Below are 20,745 nucleotides of genomic sequence, written 5' to 3'. Positions count from 1 at the left end.
TCAACAGGTCAGGACTTTTGCTTTCATTTCATTTTTGCTTATCATTTCCTGTCAATGGAATACCCAGTGCCCTGTTAATAAAGCAGGGTTATTGTGTTAGGTTCGCAAATAAATAAATAAAGGTGTGAAATAATTGTGACTTTCCCAGTCACTATGGGCAACTGTGTCACCAGCTGATGATAAGTTGCCATGCATCTTGCCATCTGTGATGTTACTTGTGATATTCTGGTGTTATCAAGCATCACTTCAACACAGCTGGCTGAAACATTACTTTCTGTCTCAACTAGGAAAGGAGGAAACAGTCGATTTGACTTTGCAGATTCATTAACTTATACAGACATAACAGCTAACATAGACAAAAATATGCATCAAAGATAAAATTTACAAAATGTGAAATTTTGTGCAGGGGTGGAGTTTGCCATACAGGAAAGACTGGTTTAGGTACAAGCGCCATAAATTAAAGCCAAGTTGAAAAATAGCATGCAATTGTTCATCGTATATTTATTTAATTAGATATTAATAAGACATTCTTCCCAAAAAATATATTTCATTAAATTATAAGAGTATGCAGTCTTGCCTGCACCACACCTACTGAAATCATAGATACATTATACATTATAAATAAGGTTTCACTTAAGGTGTGTTCATCTAAAAATATAGTGTTTCTATGGTTTTATATGATGTTAGAAAACAATGTATCGACTGTACAACAACTGTAATGCACGACTTCTTGTTCTTTGTATGCTGCCAATGCTACTCCTACCACAGATTTCATAAGCATTTCAATAAATGTTAAAAAACACTTGTTAAATCAATAAGATACATATAACTAAATCATGAATGTTACACAAAATGAATAATTCAATTACCTTATACAAATCAAAAGAGGAGTCAAAGCTCTAGCCATTGCTTATAGTTAATATGCAGATGTTAATCAAGCTGTTGTGACTGAAACCATTGTTGCAAAATAATCACGTCTGAGACAGAATTATACAATATGCCTCCTCAAATTATAGCACACAGAAAAGAAAATAACACACAAAGTAAATGACTTGACTTTCTGAGAAACAATAAATTAAACCTGACTTCTATTTAAAGTTTAATTTCAAAAGTTTGTAAATATTGTTTCCCGCTTAGCTTTAATATGGAAAAAAAAAAATACCTCGTGACAATTTAAACATTTCATTGTAATCAGACAGAAAGGCAGCCATCATAATGTTTAAAATTAGACTTTAATATTTCATCGCATCAGAAGGTTGGTTCTTATTAAAGATGTGGGCTTTTTCTCAAAGCCTAAATGTCACGAGGAGGAATGTGTGAAGATGCTTCTGTTTGCTGAACTATTCTGCCTCTGTGTAGACGGCGTCCAGCGATCATAAATTTGTCACATCGACAGAATGATTTAGAAATTAAAATACATATGTATTTATTTAAATGAAGCCATTTTAAAGGAAGCATAATACCATAAATTGTTACATAACCAATTTTGTTACCCTAACTTTACTTTACCTAAACCTAAATTTTATTACCTTTAAATACATTTTAATATTTTAAGCTCCTACCCCCTCCACAACCTTAAACAAGACATGCACATACATACAAAATCTTCTTTTATTCATCTCTGAGCTTGTTTCCTAATCTAGCAGATTATACATTGTATACTATGGATATTGTCAGCGCTATGACAAATTCCTATATGTATGTCTTGTTCAGTAAGTGTCTGCCCAATGCATGAATGAATAGAATAGAATAGAATAGAATAGAATAGAATAGAATAGAATAGAATAGAATAGAATAGAATAGAATAGAATAGAATAGAATCATTATTTGTGCATGTTTTTGTTGGTGCCACTAGGGGTGTAAAAATTATTACACACTTTTAATGTTTAAATCACATATCACTCTGTTTAGTTTCAGTTTCATCAAATGTGCTTTCAAACAATAAATAAATAAATATTGCCACTGCTTGCAGTGCCTCGCCTAGAAAGTATCCATATCTCTGACGTTACTTGAACCCCACTTCATAAAGTTCAGGAACAAAGAATCACTGTGTTTCATCTTTTCATCATGACATGTCACTCATGCCACTACTCCTGGAGTTAAATAAATAAATAAATAATAAAAAGTCAAAATAAGCTGCTAGGGGTTATTCATTGATAAAGGCACAAGATTGATGTTAAGTGCCTTTCAAAATACAATTTAGAGTTGTTAAACAGAAAGATTGCATATAAAATAAGCCTATTCACTGAATATGCTCTCTGGGGACTTTCGTATATATTTCAGCACCACTCATTGTATTCTAATACACATTCTAATGCTCAGTGCATTTACACACACACACACACACACACACACTCTTCTAGAGACCACAGCCCCTGCCCACTCCCCCCAGGGACTACTCTATTGCTTTTGGTTTATCACGGTCCAGCGTGCAGTTGGCCACAGTAATTAGAAAACCTCAGACATGCATTTGAAGTGTCCTGCTTAGGCCCAGATCACCAATAACAGCATTTATTGTTTTCTAATCAGGGGCCCTTCGGCTGCCCCAATCACTCAGTAAATAATGGAGATGTCAATACTCTCAGGCCCGTGACTCACCCAAACCTCTGCTCCCGCTCAACATAAAAAGCCCTCATTAATCACTCTGTACCTTTGAAAAGAGTTAAAACTGTCAGTCGGTGAAAACCTGTCTTCCTGCACTACTTCTCCACCGTCCACGTCACCCCAACCACCAATCTCTCTAACCCCTTTTCCTCATCAGCGGTCAAGCGGCTCAAATCTTCCTGCGTAACAAGGGCACCTGAATTGATTAGTGCACTCATAGGCAGGTCCCACTGCAGGAATTACTCCACTAACTCTCAGTGAAGTTTTTTTTTTTTCCTCACACAAGCCAAATCAACAATGTATATGCGAACCCACTGTGGATTTGCTTTAAGCCTTCTGAACTAAACATACATCCTGTGCTAGTTTCTACAGATTTTGAGTCTTCACTCACTAAATGAAGCAGGAAAACATGACTTGCACTTTGATTCGCATCCAAGCTATACTACATATCATCAGCATATCATCATTCTCCTCAGTGATATTGATTCCATTTTACTTCCCATCATTTTGCAATTGTAAACAGGTATTAGTGAATTAGTGCTTTTAACTGCCAGAATATACTGAGTTAATAGAGAATTCTGGGCTATACATCACCATGTGGTTGTAACATGAAATTGCAAGTTACTTGCTGAGGAAATATTTTTACATCAGTTGAGAATCTGAAGTAGACCCAGTCATCTATGATCACTATATCAGAACAGATTTTGCTACATACACCAAAATCATCACTGGAAAAAAAAAACTCCCAAAAAAAGTAAATGTCATAAGTAAATATCATATCAAATATAAGCCAGAGCTCCTTTTCTTTGTTTACAAACACAACACAAATACATAAAGATAAATCATGGAAATCTGAATTTTCTCTGCAAATCAAACCCACAAGTTCTGATCTAAATTCAGGATACTGTAGGCTTCATAGTTTTTAAATGCACTGGTATTTTATTAATTTCAGCCAAAAAAATACACTTTTTTTGTGGTGCTTTTAAATTTGAGGTCACAGCATTACTTGAGCGTTCTCAAATGGTAGTGGATGGTGCTAGCAACTGCAAGAAATATCTTGAATGCAATATAAGTCGCTTTGCATGAAGCATCTGCCAAATGCATAAATAGAAATATGCTCCCATATGCACAAGGTTAGTTAGAGACAAGTCTCTACGGTGGAATGCCCCAACATTACATGACGGCTGGAAGATCTGCTTTCACTCTGGCCTTGATTTCCCCTGATGAGGTCATGCTTTGCTAGTATTTAGACAAGATATTGTGCAATTTTAATGTCCTTTTTATCTAAACAAAAATGATACGGTGGAGCAGTGCGAGCAGCCACATTGCAATACATTATTAGCCTGTCCCTAGATCATTTTATTTAACTTCAAACAACAGAGTGAGTTGTTTGACTGTGACAGAACAGATATATGAAAACTCACTCGACATGAGGCTTGATTGGAGGAGGCTCAAAGTGTGCCACCACTGAACAAGTGCCCTAAATCTCCTTGATGGGGTACATATTCTTTGCCCATATTTCTGTCATGTAGAAGGTAGAATGATGGTGGCTGCGTTCTGCCTGTGACCCAGCATTAGGTGGACTGTTGGGATGGCTTCAGGTTCAGTCTCGTGACTTACGGTTTGTCTCGGTAGTGTAATGCCAGTTTGAGCCCCTCCCAAACGTTCTCCTTAATTAGGCTGTGCGCCACATGAAAGTTACTGTGTTACTGTACAGGAAGTGATTCAACATTTTCCCCTGTCAAACATCCCCCCCCCTCCTTCTGCATGTCTCTAATGAGATTTAGGGTTTTACATAAAATGTTGTTTAGATTGGTTTCTCTCCATTTGGCAAGGCCTTTGGAAGAAAAAAAATAAAATAAAATGACTGACTCTGTCGGCAACCTCCCCTCTGTATGTCTAATCTAAGCCTGTAATTAGTTATTGCTCCACATCATGAACTCATTAGATATCTGCCTACGGGACATCAACAGAGCTCTGCGTCGCTGCTTTACTTTACTGTTGTTTCAGACCAAGAAACGCCCTTAAATCATAATTGTCACTTTTACGAAATAACAATTACTAACCAAAATCATCTTGTTTTTCAAACCGCATGCAGACGTACGGGTCATTACTTGAGAATGGCTCCTGAAATCTGTTTCTTTATCACGTTAGATGTCATACAGTTTCTAAACAGTTTATGACAGATAAATTACGGCAGGCTCATGTATTTGCGGTTCAGCATTGATGTATAACATGGCCTCTCACATCGTGGCTCAGACTGATAATGGAGTGCATCCTCAGTGGGACGGTCCTCTCTCGGGCTCGATTTGAACTGAATTTGAATCAGGGCTGGGTTCGTCTTAAAGCAGACCTTTAGCAGACACCATCTCCCTGTTGCCTATTTATATATTTTTCTTCTCCACAGATAAAGATCTCAGCTATCTCAACCTCCCCCTCCCCCAGCGTGTTTCTGCAGTTGTAACATGCTTTGCAACACTCTACACTACATGCATACCAAGAAGACGCATGCGCCCGCTGCGCGCCAAAGTCTAATGGCATCAGGAAGCAAAAAAAAAAAGCCATTTCCTCTCCCTCCCGTCCTCTACCCCACCAGCCCGCCCTGATGATGAAAACACAGACAGCCGAAGCAGAAAGCCATTTCTCAAGTTAAATGCCATGTGGTTATGTAGTGTGGTATTCACTCTGAAATTAAACACCTCGCTCCCTGAAAGCTGTCACACAACAAAGGGACCATAAGAGGCTGGGGTTCACCCAGCGTAGCCACAACGTTGCTTAGACGCTGGACGTTCGTGTTATGCCTCATTCCATTCCGCGCAGTGTTTAGCTGGGTGTGTGCCTGTGGCGTTATGATCGCTGCAGGATCACTATGTTCAGATGGTTTCATGTCTAATTTAATATTCTTTGGCTGCTAAGAAATTTCAGTTATTTAATTATGTCCTGAGTTTCTTTAGAGCAGCAGACTTTGTAATTCAGTGCCGTCCAAAAGTTCGAAAGCACCCTAGGTGTCATCATGTAGCCCAAGGCTAAATCAGCATAAATCCTTATTATTTTTTGACTTTACAGGGACAACATAAAAGCTGGATAAAACACATTGATTATCTATTAACTTAATATGAATTTGGGATTACAAAATCTCAAGATCATTTTTACACTTTAATGTGGCACACTTTATAGTACGAACAAATCCTTTTAATAAATCAGTCAAAACATAATGCATAACTAATATGATTATATGTTTTATATGTAGTATATACGATTATAGAACAATTTTATACAAATTATTCAAATTAAAGTTTACTTTAGTCATCCACAGATAAGTTTTTGGCTGTGTTGAATAAGTTGTAGCAACTAAACTGCGTAGTGTGGGCCTTGTTGTTAATTCTTCACATCAATATTTTCTTTTTTGTATGATTTGCAGCATTAGCTGAGATTTTGTGTAGGCATAATGGTCATTAAAATTGAAAAATGTCCAAATTTATCATGAATCGAATCAAAATGAACTAAAATCGGTAACACTTAATAACTACATGCTATGAATCATTAGGTAAGCATTAGTAAATAGTCTGTTCATCCTTTATAAAGCATTGTGCAACATTAATAGTCATTAGTAAGCAGTTTATAAATACAGCTATAAATGCTTTGTTCTTGATTTATAAGCAGATCTATTTCAACAGAGATTTAAAGGCTCAGTTATCTTCCTAACGGAAAAAAATAAACAACACGGAGGGATACAGAACTCAGAAATATTTATTTCAAGATGCAAAAAAAAAAAACTCTACAACTGTACACTTCAATTTGTATTTATTAATTTTTTTTCGATGAAATTGCAGAGGTTTATTTTTCATTTTCTAGCAAGTGTACAGTTGTACAGTTTCATTTTTTTTTTTTGCATCTTAAAAAAATATTTCTGTATCCCTCTATGTTGTGTTTGTTAGGAAGATAAATTAGTCTTTAAATCTCCTTTATAGATGCTTTACAAGGTATGAATTAGTGATGGGAAGTTCGGATCATTTTACCGACTCGGACCTTTGAGTCTCGTTCAGCAAAATGAACGAAGCTTTTTTCGAGTCATTTCGTTCATTTCGTTCATTTTAGCAAAATATAATTCAAATGTTATGTGTTACTTTCCAAACACATCTACTACTTATGCAAACGTTTATCACACTACAAACAATACAAAACTATGCTATAAGAAACAGAAAATATTACTTAATTGTTTACCTGGGTCTTTAGTCTATGATTTGCGCACCACCTCTTATCTGACAAGTGTTCGGATTTGAGTCGTTCGTTCATCACGTGACAGCCCCATACGCTTAACCAATGCAGCGTGAGCCGGAAAGAGAATTGATTAGTTCTTGTATATCGAGTCTCGGTTTTGAGTCGTTCGTTCATCACGTGACAGTCCCATACGCTTAACCAATGCAGCGTGAGCCGGAAAGAGAATTGATTAGTTCTTGTATATCGAGTCTCGGGTTTGAGTCGTTCGTTCATCACGTGACAGCCCCATACGCTTAACCAATGCAGCCTGAGCCGGAAAGAGAATTGATTAGTTCTTCTATATCGAGTCTCGGGTTTGAGTCGTTCGTTCTTTTGTCACGTGACCACTTGCAGGATCAGTACAAACCATAAAGTAAAACTGTATTTTTTGTATGTTGGATCATATTTAAGAATTATCATAAAATTATCAAAATATGTGTAATAAGCATTTTCCTAGAAATAAAAATGGTCTGTTCATTTTTTTTTAATGCAAACATGCCTTAAAGCATGTTCTAAAATATAGCCACAGTGTTATTTTAAAGCTTATTTATTTTTTATTTATTTAAAAAAGGCCTAGCTTGTTGTGCAGTATTTTGTTTTAGTTTTTTAAGGCTCTGTGGCTTTAGTATATTTTAATTTTCTTGTATTTTTTATTTAAATAGTTTAAATTCATTTTGGAATAGTTATCCTCTTTGCTATAGCTTTTTCTGGCACAAAAATAAACAATAAAAAACAATTCAGGAGTGTGTACAGAGTGTTAATGTCATAGTGTCATATGTTACAAAAGTATAGTAAGTAACACTATAGTCCAATCTAAAGGGTTAACTCAAAAGACATAAATACAACAAGGTATTGTATTTTATGAAGATTAGACTAAAAAAATAAAATAAAAACAAAGCATAACAAGTCAAGTCTGCTTTATTGTCAATTCTTCCACATGTACAGTACATACATACAGAGAAATTGCGTTACTCTCAGACCCTTGGTGCATACAGTTAACATTTAAGACACTGACAGTAGACGTTCAAATACAGATAAATACAGTTTAAACATATGCACATACGACTATACAAATGAGGACGTTTGTAGAAAAAGAAAGAAAGAGATAAAGTGGCATAAGGCACATGGCAGAATAGATAGAGTGCAAACCAGTTAAATAAAACAAAACTAAATGTGCAGGTATATGTGTAGTGCAAGAAGAGGTTAACCAACTCGTTATTATCTTTTTTTACCACATGGTGTTATGGAAAAGAACCATGTGACAGAAATTAAAAGCAATAATTTGAGACCAGAAAAGCATCACATAACTGTAAGAGTAAATAATAATACTAATAATTCGAATAATAATAATAATGACTATGCACCCGTTTGTAAGGAAGGTTGTAAAATAACTAATTTCTCTGTCCAAAACTGTCACGTCACGTGACAAAAGAACGAACGACTCAAACCCGAGACTTGATCAAGAACTAATCAATTCTCTTTCCGGCTCAGGCTGCATTGGTTAAGCGTATGGGGCTGTCACGTGATGAACGAACGACTCAAACCCGAGAATGCTGTGCAATGCGCATGCGCGACTGAACGAATCACTCCCCGAGACGACTCGTTCTTCTCGAGTCACATTAAAGATTCGTTCAAAATGAACGAATCGTTCAAGAACGACCCATCACTAGTATGAATAGTGTAACGGGGCGAACGAGACGTGAGACAGATCACTGTATATTTTGCCTCAGTTCAAGCAGCACGTGAACCAGTCGTCTTTTCGTATTTAAGCATGAAATAAGCATGAATGAATATCAGAACATATTTTATTTCAATCACGGAAAGACATCAATACAGAACATTTTTTCAAGTTTAAGTCCACCGAAGTTAATCTACTCTCCTGTCTGATTTGCTTGCCGGGCAAGATGGCGGAGTCAGCATTTTGACTCATGTGATCGCCTGTCAATCAAGCTCTTTGCGAATGGTCAATTGGCTATCATTAATGATAATAATGTCTCTTTTTTTGTCTAGGGCATTTCCAAACCTCTGAAGGGCACAGTATTTTTGTTTATCTTCTGAAAAAAAAACAAATTCTCAAATTGAGCCTTTAGGGGTACAATAGCTTGTCACTGGGGCAGTACCCTTAAAGGGATACATTACCTTGTACCTTATCTACCATTAAAATGTGCATATTATTACCTTAGAATAATATGTACACTTAAGGTAATACTATGAACCTTCTAGGGGTAAATAAGGTACTGTACAAAGATGTCTGCCCCAAAGATATTGCCCCAGTGAGAGTGTATTGCACTTCTGTTGAATGACGATAGTTTGTGATGGTGATTAACAGAATCCTTCTTGTAACTTTGTTTAATGGAGATATTCAATTAAATTAAAGCTTACCTCAGAGAAGGCCCAGACCTCTTAAGCCTTCACAAGGGACCTTTCACCTTAGTCGGGATACTTTGGTGACCCTGTCTCATTTCAGGCGACTGCTGTCCCTGTTCGTAGCTTCGATCGATGGAGGCTTTCAGTGGGCCCTGCCATCCATTCCCTCTCGTTAATGACAGCCATAATTCACAGGACTGGAAAATATATATATATAAATATTTCACCCCGAGCTGTGACCTTTCTGTCTCCCAGCTGACAGCTCAGGGGGGAAAAGGTGTCAATTAATGACATTTAGAAATTTCATATCACTCTCAATAACCCTGAGATTTTTACAGGGACCAGCGGGCGGGGGGCCGCAGGATGGGCTGGGCGCTCACACGGAGCAACTTTCATGAGGTAAGATAGGATCCGTGGCAAGCAATTAATGTCACTCGCTCCACCTGCAATCATTTCAAACCTGGGTCAGCATTAAATCTAATTGATCACCATGATTGTCTTTTGGGATGATATAGCCCTCATCACATCAATGCCCAGCCCTCTCTGTTCAGTGGCTGTAGGCAAGAAAAATGTCTTTGAAAGGTGATAAAGTTGGACAAAATCTGTATAAAAAGGTCTGGTTTGAGAGAATCGGCTCCCAAAATGGCTCCTTAGTTATGTTTTTATTAAGTCCTTACTCCCTAATGAGGTAGGTCTTGTCATTGATATTGAGAGAGATTGATGCATTTGATGATACAGGGAATTGTATAAGACCATCCTTGCAAAGCTTGTCAGGGGACAAATTATTTCATGGCTTGGCTAAAAAAGAAGTAGATCCCCAAAAATGAAAATTCTATCAACATTTACTAACCGTCAGCTTGCTCCGAACCTACATGACTTTCTTAATGAAAGTGTTGATAATTTGAAGACTGTTTAAATTGTTTTTTAACTGTCTATATAATGAAAGTTAATGGGTCCAAAACTTTTAAGCACTGAAAAGTACAGAAAGTTGTAGCATAAAATCAATCCACATGACCCAACTGGCATATTCCAAGTCTTCTAAAACAACACAATCAGTCTGTATGATGAACAGACTGAAATTTCCGCCATTATTAAGATAAAAACATTGTTTAACACACCTACAGAGGCTACATTAAACAACAAGATGTTCGTTTAAGAACCAATGGGAGTTTGGCGTTAGTTGATGTTTGAGGTTTGTGTAGCCATATTGGATGTAGTTGTGACGTGTGTACGTGAGTTGAGCAATATTTTGTCTTTTGGAGCTTTTGATCCCACTAACTTACACACTATGGAAAGAAAGTCATACTGATCTGGTGCAACAAGAGGGCAATAAAAAATTGAAAAATGTCCATTTTTGGGTGAACTATCTCTGGAAGTAAACACAAAACATGATCATCCACTTACAGCTAGCACACAAGGTTGTTCTTGACTTTTCTTGACTGTAAAGTTTGTAAAATATGCTGAGCTACAAAAGCAATCAGTGAGCTTGATCGTAATATCTAACGGCACATTATTCCATTGTTCCTTAAATGACAGGCCTCTCAGGCTACACTGTCACGCCAGCATCCCTGAGGATCTGAAACATGGAGCAATCTTGCACGGATCAGCCACACATTACTAGGCAATCATCTTGTTCACATACGAGTACAATGACATGGAGTCTGGCAATACTTCCCCCTTTCCCTCCAAGCCTCCCTGTCAATCTCTACCACAATCTCCATTCCACTCAAATGCTAGATCTGTTCCATATCAGTGGCGCTGGGCCTGCGGTTGAATATCAACCCCATTCAAATCGGGGGGTAAATAGCTAAGGGGTGACATAACCTTTCGTGTAGAGCCCGGCCGCACCGTATACAAATAATTGAAACCCTTGACCCTGTCTCACCGCATATGGCTGTAAGTACAAACCTGACATTTTGATTCAGCTCCTGGGCCCTTTTCTCACTTGTTATTTTTCTATTTCAATAATCCATGACGGGCAGTGGAAAAAGATGAGGGAGATGGAGGGGAAAGCGTGAATGATTAAGACTGTCAAGATCAAATAATGTCCTTCGAAAGCAGCCTATAAATCTGCTTTTGTGACATTTGCAAACCTGACACACCACCAACAGTTCGCTACCCTCAAATGTTTCACATGTTTTATTTATTTGTTTATTTATCACTATTTGTTAATCTGGTTTGGCCCATCTCGCAGGCAGAGAGAAGAATGTGACCTTCCCGTTAGTCGCAACGGCTAAAAATCAGACCGTATTATGATAATGCCAGACGTGTCGGTGATGAGGAAGATTCTGGGATTGAAAAGTCAATGCGCTCCAGTTGCCCAATGTGCTGTGGGGAGCACATACTAACAGTGTGAGTCGTTTTGGACTGACAACTATCGATAAGGTTGGTTTGTCTGGGGTACTGTGCCACACCGTAACTGTGTCCTAAGGAAGGATGTACTCATTTTCCCATTGACTGGGTTCGGTTCAGCCGATGGTCATCGCCTTCTATAGCTGCTCATTATAATATCAGTTTAACCACCTTCGTTCCTTTTCCTTTTCAACCCCCTCTCCATCTTTAACAGCCCCGTTTTAATCATTGCCCCATGCGGGCTTACTGTCTTGTTCTGGAATTTATACCCCATCAACTGCATTTGCATATTGCCTAATATGGACATTTCCAATTGAGAGTGTCACTGATAGCCTGCATGTTTCATGGCTATTATCCGGCACAATACACCGATAAGAAGGATGAGGTTAATTCCTGACCTTAAGATTCACTCGTTTCATCTCCAAATCGTTTTTCATTTGCCTCTGATTTGTATTATGATTCTGATATTCTTGTTGGTGCTCACATACATGCATAATTGACAGTATAATGAAAATCGCATTCATCGGAAATTGGAGGTAGGTGCGCTTGGTTAAATGTTTATTGACATGGAGACTACGGCTTTTTGAATAAGACAGAACAAACAGGTTCAAGTCTCGAGATGTAATAGGGGTTTTACCGCTAAAATCCAAGTGTGAGCAAAACTTTGATAAGAGCTTTAGTGGTGAAAAATTTGATTGTTTGCGGAGCATTTTAAATGAAGTCTTGAGGCCATGCCACATCCTGGCTCTTCCTTCTTCCTTCCCCTCCCCCTTCCTTCCCCTCCCTCTCGCTTGCATCTTCACCTCTTTAATGCCGCTGTGTTGTGATAAACAGCTGCCATCAGTGTGAAATATTAATAGCGGGGGCTGATTTGGGGTGTTGAGCAGTGTCATTCATTTGCCTTTTTAATCTACCGGCAAACAAAAAAAAGGAAAAGAACTTCCCTCGCAGTCTTTAACAGTGTAAAAGTCCTCCCAAAGTCAGCCACTTCCACACTGACAGCTGTATTTTGAATGTCGGGGAGAGAGTGAGCATTTGCGTGCCTACCCCGTTCACGACATACAGTAGAGGTGCCACACATGAAACACTTGTTAAGGAGAAAACTCACCGTGACACATTTTAAATATTTCACAATCTACAAAGGCTTGCTCGTCACACTGACAGAACAAAATGGCGACCGAGTCGCAAAAAGTTTGTTCCTCCTTGCATTTTGAGCACCGCACAATTGTCAAAGAGATGACTTTACATCCAAATCTATCTCTAATGCACATGATTACAGCGATCTTTGCTTCAGCTTTGTTTGGAGGATTTATTTTGCTTTTCTTTGTCTCTAAATTCCGTCTTAACTCCTAATGTGAACGTAGTCAGCAGCACGCAGAGGAAGATCTTTGATTAATGTGAATGCATTTATAATTCTGCTTAATATCATTATCATAATAATTGCATTAATCATCTCAACCCATCGACAGCATTAATGTTTCTCCAAATGTGATCACACACCAAGCACATATTAAAACGTGATGATATTTTATTCAGAGCCACCGATAAAAATGTCTCTCCGTGACGATACCTGTCTCAGCAGAGAGAGAAAGATTTATAACTCTGTTTAAACTCAAAGAAATACTCAGTTGTATCCCTCCCTGTCCCTTTGTCTTCATTTTAATAAGGCTATCCAATTAATATTTATGGAATAATTGTCTCTTTCCTTTTTTCGGCAGAAAAGGAATAACAAGGCCAAAGTACTGTTGTTGGTAATTAAGACAAATGCATCAATTATTAAAGATGCAAACATGTCAGGCAAGCATAACTAATTATTTGAGCGTGTTAACAGTTGTTTAATGTTAGCAGCTGATGAATTATTTAGTGTGCGCATGCCATTTTTGGATTGTTTGAAATGTGGAATGATAAGTAGGGTGAAGAAAGTCACAGTCTCTTTTGAAAAGAAAGAAAACAAGTCAGCCAAGTTTTACAGATGGCGCCCACCTATAAATACATATCTCAGGTTTCTAGGGGTTTCACGGTAAGTGTTTGTGCACATTCAAATGTGTGTGTGCAAATTCATACATGTTTGCATGTGTGTACAAAGCATTTCCGGTACCTTGGGGGTATATCAGGGAGGCAGATTTGACACCACTGCTTTGTTGTGGGGCACTGGGAGGATGGCAAGACGGCAGGGGTAAGTGAAAGTGACAGCAAACAATTTATTTTGTTACATCTTAATTGTCACCTGATGCGCTTACAATCTGGAGCCCTGTCAAAAAAAAAAAAAAACAGCTCATATCCCACTCATCTGTGCGAGGGAGGGGGCAAAGAGCTGCGGTAGATGAAATAGCGAAGTCTTACTAGGACTTACAATAAAATCAAACCAAAAAAATGCAACCTTTCACCTTAAACATTCAGTCAATCTTGTCTATTACTCAAAATGGTTCTGTCATGAAAACAAAAAAAAAAGTTGTTTTATTTTAAATAAATAATAGGCTCCAAATATAGTGACATTCATTGACTAAATATTTTTGCATATATATTATTTATTTGGGTATACATATACAGTATCATGGACTGTTAGTTCTTCAAAATTAAGAGATACCAAAAATGCTGCTGTAAAAAATAGCAAGAATATTGTTCTCCTCCTAATATACCTTTCTCAGCTCTTCTTTTCACATTTCATTTCCTTGCCAGACAAATTAAGCATGCCAAGATCCTTTAATGTGGAACACTTGATAAAAATCACCATACTGCTGTCCTGTGTAACAAATAAGCATTGCTATTATGGTAAAAATGACAATTATGTTTCATTTTGAGAGGCATACGCAATTCATTTATCACTGTCAGTCCTAATTTTGTCCGTGCAAATATTAAACAGAAAATCCTAAAGAGATATTTTATGAGGTAAATATCCTGAAAGAATACAAAAAAACAAAAATCACACACTGGTTTGCATATTGACTTTTATCAGAATCAGAATCAGAATGAGCTTTATTGCCAGGTGTGTTTGCACATACGAGGAATTTGTTTTAGTGACAGTAGCTCCACAGTGCGACATAATGACAGCAACAGGACAGGACAGATAATAAAAATACAAATTAAAAATAAAATAATGTACAAATATACAAAAATGGACAATGTGCCAAATAGCACAAACACAATATACAAAATAGACAGTTCGGTATGTACAGGTATGTTAGGTACAAATTTGAAATGTAATAAGTATGTGTGTAAAATAAAAATAAAAAGTATGATAGTGTTGCGTGTTTCGTGTTTATTGTTAAGAGTTCAAGTGTTCATGAGATGGATTGCCTGAGGGAAGAAACTGTTCCTGTGTCTGGTCGTTCTGGTGCACAGAGCTCTGTAGCATCGACCAGACAGCAACAGTTCAAAGAGGGAGTGTGCTGGATGTGAGGGTTAACTGCTGTGAAGATTTCCAAATCAGTTATAAGACATCAAGATTACTAGTTTCCATACATAAAAAATAGTCTTGCAAATCTTTCAACCACACCAAATGGATAAAAATGATACTTTCCCTTCAAAATACACTATACATCTACTACAACCCTTAGATTCATCTGAAACGCTAATGCAGTAGCCTGCAATGCAAATAGACTGGACAAAACAGCTAAGACTTCAAATGATAAATCTCCAACTCTGAGGGGGGTTGAACAGGAATGTGATGCAAGATGTAGCAACGCAGTCCACACACAACTTCGAGTACATCTGTTGGCTGGAATCAATCCCCTCAATGATCCATTGATTAAGCAGTACACGGTTGCATCAGATCTCACTGCGTGTGTACAGCACAGCCCTCAGTCCTGTCGCTCTCAATCAACGGGGCTGTGGGTTAAAGATCCCTCCTGCACACACAAGGAAACCATTCAAGCCCCCTTTACCCTTTTGACTACCCAAACAAACACACAAAATGTATTTTGCATCCTATCCGTTGCGCATGAGCACCCTATGAGTACTCTAACAGATCCTCAAAACCCCTTCCGGTGGTGTATATAAGGAGAACTGTGTAGGTGTGAGATTTGCCCCCGACCCCTCCCACTCCCACCCATCTCCACCCCACTCCTCATCTTTCTAGCTATGATTTATAGGCTGATCCTGGCCTGTGGGGAGTTGACAGTTGCTTTCATTTTCTTCTATATATTTTTCCCTCTCCGCCAAGGTCATAGGGGAGTAGGGCCTCCGCTTGTCCTCCATCACCCCTCCCTTTCCTCTCCTCCTCTGATGGTCCCATGAATCATCTCGTCTTCCCATCGAACCTTCTGACGCTTCCCTCCCGAAGTGCCCGCCCCGACTTCCGCCATCCCTCTTCATTCCCACTAACAATTTGGTAATGAAATATTGATTTTTAGTTAGATTCAAATGGATGTTATTACGTTTGCATTGATACATGGCTCCCTCTTCCAGCCATGGAAGCATCTCAGTCAAGAGTAGGGTCCAGACACACCTGGTGGCATGTTGACTGGGACGCCTAGTTTATGTCCCAATAAACTTCATGTAGTTTTGCCAATCCTGATATCCCACTGCAGACTAAACCCCTCACCTAACACACATATTAGTATACCACCAAAAGATACAGAACACACCTTATAAATGCTAAAAAGGGATGATTAATGATTCTGGTTCATTAGCAGTTTTATTGATGATTTGTTTAGTTTTTGAAGAAATACTTTAGAAAAAAGAAATGTAATTCAATTGCTAAATCATGAAATAATTTCAGTAATGATGAGGACAATGATTTAAAAAAAAAATATGATAATGATTGAAAAAAATTAAATAAAACAAACACAATCCAATAATTAGCCTTAACTATATAATAAATAACTACATTTAAAAAATATATTTTATACACTATATTTATTTATAAATAGACTTATTTAAATACATATAGGTTCATATCAGTTCTTTTTTGTGTGCTATGTGTGCTATTTGATTATTTAAAATTCAAATAAAATTAGTATCATAATATATTAATTTTGAATCTGTTCATAAGAATCATTAATTCCAGAATCCGACAACAAGTTTTGCTCTGTATGTTTTTGAGACACTAAAACCAATTTGTTCATAAGAGCCATTCATTCAGGCATCAGGTTGAACTGGTCACACTGTATGTGTCTGATTAAATTACAATATCTGGTTATTAAGTTATTTGTTCAGGAATCATTCTATACCGGTTGATGCATGTATCTATTCTGTAGATTCAGTAGGGTTTTTCTTACTATCAGATATTTTTAGGGTGTTTCTTCCACATGTGCAAGAATTGTCAATTGAATGAAATGTCTTTCGGGTATGAAAAAAAAAGAAGATTTTCAGTTAACCTAACCTATATGACCTAAATCACTATTCTTACACTGCAAAAGACAGTTTACAGTACATATTTGCTTGTAGATTTGTCAGTACTCTCAGAGTGGCCAAATTAAGGTGAAGTTGATGCTGGATGATACTGTGTACAGGTGTTTATTTTCTCTTTCACTGTATTTCTCAGATGTGCAAGGAGACATTTAAAGCTTCTAGAGCAAGCTTCAGGGCACTTGGAGGAAATGCCATGATAGGGGAAGTTTTCTCTTTTCAGGACAGCTGTTTATTTTAGCTTCACCTGTGCATTTAAATGCATCTGACAGAGAGGTGGGCTTTAAGAAAGTGACATTTCCTCCGCAAGGCCTGCTTTTACAGGCAGCTCCCATTTTCATTGTTTTTACATGGTAATTGCTCTGTGTATTTACTCTCCGGGGGATTTAAACACATGCCTTCATACTCTCAGCCTTTCAGTCACAGCTCCATCTCGCTCTCTCTCTCAGTTTCTCTCTCGATGCTTTTTCTTTTTTTTCTTTCGCTATGCCTTTCCAAACCACATCGGGCAACAGTAGATTCTTTCAGCTAACCGAACAGGACGCCTGCTGGTGGAGGAGAAAAAAAAGAAGACAATATAAGTGTGGTATTAAAAAGGCAGCTTTGACACTAGATGGACACCCTGAGGTGGGAGGCTATGGATGGGACCCCAGGGTGCATATGAGGTGTCCTTTCCGGGGAAGGGTATTTACATTTTTCTCCAGCGTCCCAGTGACAGGGACACAATTTCCTGTCCCGCTTGGCATGGTTTGACGTGAGCCTGGACTGAAATCTAATCTTGTGCTGAGACGTGGTTCTTCCCAAGAGTATTGCAGAAACCTTGGACTTCGGTTCAGTAATCCCCCTTTTTTGAACCCACTTCCATTTTGCCTGTAAAGAGCAACAAACTAAGGATGTGATGCTTAATTCTGATGGCCTATCATTCATCCATTTTTTTTCCCAGTGCATAAGGAAACACCCAAACGGAAAAACAGATTGAGGTAGTTAATAAAGAAATTTTTTTGTTAGGGACAAGAGTCCAAGTCAAAGTACGAGGGTGTGTGTGTGTGTGTGTTCTAGAGGTCACAGACATTTCTCGGGAGACCACAGCTCGGTAGAGGACGTGGGTTGTTCTGTCACTGTGATTAATGCGTGGACACACACACACACACCGATAAGTCTCACAAACTGGCACATGCGGGTTTGACATGTTCATGACCATGTTCAGCCCAAGTGAGCATGCATGACCTGTGAGTGACACTCCACATAAACATGCTAACATTCATGCACCAGAACTGGCGCTGTGTTGTGCTACTACATCCCAATTGCTTGATTTACAGATAATAAATGAAAAGTCTTGGGATAAGGCTCCAACAGAACTGAATTTTGGTAAAAACACCATACCTTCATTTCTGCATTTAGAAAACAATATTGTGCTAAGCATTGCCAACTGAAACATAATTTTCACAGGGAGAAAAAAAAAGAGCCAGATGCAGCAAATGATTGTCTGTTGCACACACCCAAATCCTTTTCCATCCCCCTGAGCACTGCAACCTTCTTTTTGCCAAGGTGGACGGAGGACCATATCAAATCCTCATCCAGCTGCTTCAGAGAGAGCAGTACTTGTCTCTTGCCGCATGTAGATAACCTATGTTATTAGCTACCCAATAGCCAATCAATAAAGCACTTCCATGGCCATGGTGATGAACTAAGTCTGCGAACTGATAAACATCTCTCTCATGCTGTAGCTGTAATTGGTAGCCTCTCAATCCTGGCTTGTTTGACAAGGACTTTGCATATTGAAATACAGCCAGCAAGGTTCATTCGCTATCAGAATTACTGCTGATCACAAAGACATCTCGGTTTAAGTGCTGATGCCAAAGCGCTCTTGGCTGGTGCTGTGAAAGAAGAATACATCTCAACACTTGTTTCAGTCACACCCAGAAACATAACTGTCTGACTGTAAAAAAAGAAAGTGACTAAAAGAAAAATAAAAGTGCTGAAAAGAATTTAGCTGCCACTAAGTTACATTTAGATTTATATATAATTGTAGGTCATGATTGTTCATACACATGAACTCAAAGTTTTAATAGTGGACAAGTACAAGGTTAACCATTACTTAATTTCATTTACATTTCTAAAAATTTTCATAATATCTAAGGCATGTCTCACTATGTGTGTGTGTATATACACACATTTTCCTCATACGGCAATGTAATATAGCCTATTTGACATATTGCCATATATGTTACATATAAGGTAATCAATCATTTTCACATATATGCATTCTCTGGATAGATGAAGATATACTGTATGTTTTAGCATATATATAAAATCCATATGTACATAATGCATTTTGATGGTATTATATGTAGCAAACATGTCAGTGATATTGGTCACACTTACTTGGAGAGCTATATATATTTACTATTAACTAACTATTAACTATGACTTTTGCCTCAAACTTTTGACTATTAACTTCTAATTTGCTGCTTTTTAATAGTAAGGTAGTTGTTAAGTTTCTGTATGGGGTAGGGTTAAGGGATCTAAAACACGATCGTGCAGAATAAGGCATTAATATGTGTTTTAAAAGTACTAACAAATAGCCAATATGCTGTTAATATGCATATTAATAAGCAACTAGTAATAGTAAGAAAAGGTAACTTTATGGCCAAAGAAACAAAAATATTTGAAGACAGAAAAAAAAGACCAAAAAAGGAGCCTATAAGGGTTGTGTATACCACTCTCTAAAACACTCTAGCGTAATTTACATAAGACAACAAAATGCTGAATCACATCAAAAGATGGCAATGCAGTGTCTAACATTATTGTTGTCACTTTCATGTAATAAATCATCTTCAGGAATACATTTTGTTAAAAGGACCTTTTGCTTTTTGTATTTTTTTTCCAATGATTAAATCTATGCACCCAATTATATCTTCTATTTTACTCAATTGGCAAAGTTATTTTTTTTGTGTGTGTTTTTATTTTCATATTTTTTAATATTGTGGTACCACTACTGGAATCCACCATTAAAAATCACTAGTGACTTCCGTTATAAAGCTGACCTGAGTAAACAATATCAATTAAATCAATAACTGATCAATAACATTAAATCGAAGCTACTGAAACATATTCTTACACAGTACGTACTATAGTTACCTAAACGTCACATGAAATGATCTAAGATCTCAGTGTATAACTATACAGAATACTAATTAAAAGTGTATTCCTACTATGAGATCAGTGACAACAATCAAACTTTCTTTTCAGAGAAGCACATGAATCTCCGGTGACCTCAGACATTTTATCAGGCAAAGGCTTGCAATAGACAGGCTGGTAATTATATGAAGGAAGACATAATGAGAGCTGGATCCAGAGCGTGATCCAGATGCATGCTAAATGGAGACGTGTACGAGCGGCAGATTGGTCCGCTGATGCGGGGAGGAGAGTCCCAGTCGTCCAGTTCTCTGTGGAGCAGCGCGGTGAGACCAGTCCCCTGTGGAGAGGGACTGAAATGGGGCTCAAATGTTGTTGAAACCAAAACACTCATCCATCTGTCTAACTCTTCTTTCTCTATATTTTCCTCCACTCCACCCTTTTCCCTTTGTTCTGGCTTTTGTCTGCAGTACGCAAGCGGCTTACATTCAAAATAGCTTCTCGTGACATCTTTATGGATAGACTGTGACAGTTCTCTTTGAGGATTTTTTTTGTGATTGTGTTTTCTGATATCTCAGTCTGTTTGTTTTGTGGCAGAGGCGGGGACGTTCTCTCCTGAGAGGAATAGGAGATGGAGAGTGTTGACAGCGGTGCAGGCCGGAGGGTGGAAGGGTT

This window comes from Barbus barbus (assembly GCF_936440315.1).
Source record: "Barbus barbus genome assembly, chromosome: 1".
In the NCBI taxonomy this organism is placed as follows: domain Eukaryota; kingdom Metazoa; phylum Chordata; class Actinopteri; order Cypriniformes; family Cyprinidae; genus Barbus; species Barbus barbus.
This window is presented reverse-complemented; position numbering follows the sequence as displayed.